Here is a 3,383-nt window from a genome sequence, read left to right as displayed (position 1 = left end):
TTGATGACAAGCTCATGGGAAAGGTTGATTGATTGATTAAATACTTTATTTGAAGAATGCATAGGAAAAGGTACAGTAGTTCACTGATACAAGGTCAACTAAAAGGATAAAGACCACAAGAAAGCTTTTAGGCTTGAACAACAGAAATCAACCATATCTAGCTTAGGCTACTTATGTCAGTCATATGTCAGCATAAAGTTGAATAGGTGTTTTTCTGTATGAGGGTACCAAAGGGGAGTGTATAACAGTACTACTTATTTTTGCTGCTAAACCCTTGATTCTAATGTGACTTTACCACTGCTTTCATTGTTCAACATGAATGCATATTTTCTTCATGCAGAAGATAGGACCATAACCCTGGGAGAAGAACTCAAATTGCATCCAGATCCTGGCTCCGTTACTGAACCCATCACTGGCATCCTATGGAAAATTGGCCCCAATAAGGTGGCAGAATGGGATGAGGGCTTTGGTCCTGATGTTGACTACTATGGGTTATATAGAGGCCGCACAGAATTGAATAAACAAACTGGCGAGTTGCTCATCAAAAATATGACCAAAGCAGACAGTGGAATATATTCTGTGGATGTAAACGGACGACTGCAGAGAAAGACTCACAAGGTTAAAGTGGAAAGTAGGTATGCATGTCCTGTCATAATATCCAATTCTAATCCAATATCCAATTCTTCCTCATCAAACTGTTCAAACTGACATCATAACCAGTATTTCTGAGATGTTTGTCCTATGTGTTAATTTTCCCCCTGAATAAAATTCCTCCTCCCCCCCCCCCCCCCTTTTCACCCCTGTGATATTCTTGAATATAAAGCAAATTTAAATTAAATACAGTAACAAAGCCTTCATGTTTTCCCTCTCTTAAGGAACACCAACGGGGGGGATCAGGTGGAGACAGATTGTTGTTCTCGTCTTTGCAGTTGTTTCAGTGGTATTGGCAATTAAATTCCGTTGGAATTAAATTCTGTGGTAAGTTTATACTCCGTTAAAGTCACACATAATACGTAGTATATCATGCTTGCAAAGTTACTACTCAGTAGTTACATGCAATTTCACAAGTTAATGGAATATTTTATTAACATTCTCTATGGCTAATGCAAGGATTAGGGAATGTGTCTTAAAGGACAACTTTAGTTTTTTACAACAAGGGTTCATATTTTAGATTGTAATTAAATAATATAAAAGATGAGTGTTATAATTATTTCATTTACTTCTTTCTATTGTTTTAGAGATTCTTATTTCAGTGTTTGGGGGCATGCGTACAAGTGGCTAAATATGTCTTTTTTATTTTAACACGTTGCAATGATTTTTTCTCTTCAATGTCTCGTGTTGCCATGGTTACCATAGACTTCCATGTAATTGTGCAAGGGTGTAAAAAGTGCACACCCATGCCTAGATGATGCACCACGTGTGTAGATGCTGTTCACAGCTTTCAAACAAAAAAATCCGCTTGGAAATCCGTTCAGGCATTCATGATTTATCAGCCATTATGTTTTCTTCAGATGTAAACAAACATGGCTGCCATGTTTGAAAGAATGGGTTGGTATGGGGGTTAAACATGCAATTTCGCGATCGCGATCATGCCTAATACATTTCTGGAGGTCCCAAAAAAAAATTTGAAAAAAAAAAAATGATTTTTTTTTTTTTTTTTTTTTTTAAACAGCCCAAACTCGGGAAACTCGGGGTTGGCACAGCACTAGTACCAATACAAACTCGGGAAACTCGGGGTTGGCACCATATGTGTTAAAAAGATTTGTTTTTGGGCTTTTATGCCTTTATTGGATAGTACAGTAGACAGACAGGAAATGGGGGGAGAGACATGCGGCAAAGGTCGTCCGGATCGGGAATCGAACCGGCGACGCCGCCAGGCATCAATGCCTATATGGTATGCACTTAGACCAGTAGGCCACCGGGCGCCCCTAAATATGTCATTTTACACAGAATAAGCCCATTCCCAAGATACAACGCAACCTTTCATGGTTGGATGTGACTTATGGGGGCTAGACGTGTTACTGTAAATAGCAATAAAGAAACTGCTGGCTTATTGTGTCTAAAAATACATATTTTGCCCCCAGCATGCGTACGCACACCAACACTCACTTTTTCTTTTCTCTAATTACAATCTAAAATATGAACCCTTGTTGTAAATAACCAAAGTTGTCCTTTAATCAGTACGATGACCATTGACCACCTCACAATTCACCGTTTGTCAGCCTTCTGATTGGTCCCTGAGACTCCCTGACTGGCCAACCAGAAAAAACCATTCACTTTTTGCTATCGGGGGTGGAGTTTGTGCAGTGGAGAATGTTGAATGTGCCTTTCAAGAACTGTCCGCACTGCGCGACACGGAGTTCGCCCGGTACGGCCGCGGGAGGTGATAGCGACGGCAAGCGATCTCGCTCATCATAACGAATAAGCTTCAACAAACTAGTTCACATGGACCTTATCAATGGTCTAAGAGTCACGATTGGGTACATATAATTTAAATGGGCAGAATTACGAAAAGCCAGCCTATTATGTGAGGAGAACTATAATCAGCCTGTCCTCTTCCTACCCAAGATGCAATGCGCTTTCTTTTTCTATTTCTATTCTCTCTCTGATCCAGAGGATTAAACTAATTAAAACATATATTTTCGGGGGGAAATTACTGTTTTGCTATGCAATTACTGTACCTTTTTCTTCCCTTTTTATTAATATCACGTAGATGTGTTTTTTTTGGTACTTTATATAGCTGTAATGAGGCTATGAAGGAAAAAAAATCCCATCCACTTCCACTATAAAATAATCTGCAATAGTGATTCTGTCCCACTGGGATTAAACAAATTAAAACATATATTTTCGGGGAAACCCCCTGTTTTGCAATGTAACTACTGTACCTTTGTCTTCCCTTTTTATTAATATCACCTAGATGTTTTTCCTTTGGTACTTTATATAGCTGTAATGAGGCTATGAAAAAATAAAAAAATCCCATTCACTGCCACTATAAAAACAATCTGCCCAGGGTCAAATGTCCCATCATAGTAACAGGGCAGAATGGGGCGGGATTTGCAAACTAGTGAATTGGTGATGGTGGTCAAATGCAAAGGCAGAGAGAGATGAAGAGAAGGAGTGAAATAATTTTTCCCACATGGTAAATGTCAAATAAATTAATTAAATGTTTGATGAAAACCTTTCAGCTTAAAGTACATTTCTCCATAAGGAACAACACAACACAATATATGTTGGACAATCTTGCATTATCATACTGTACCAAGAAGTCTGTTTCTAATTTTTGGTCATTGCAACAGCAAAATTATATGTTGTAAGTGCTTGTGTAGAGTTCCAATATTTTACCTAACCCCTCTGTTTCTCTGTCTTTCATCTTTTCCAGAGAG

The sequence above is a fragment of the Nannobrachium achirus genome (genome assembly GCF_963921795.1).
Source record: "Nannobrachium achirus genome assembly, chromosome: 8".
Classification (NCBI taxonomy): domain Eukaryota; kingdom Metazoa; phylum Chordata; class Actinopteri; order Myctophiformes; family Myctophidae; genus Nannobrachium; species Nannobrachium achirus.
This window is presented reverse-complemented; position numbering follows the sequence as displayed.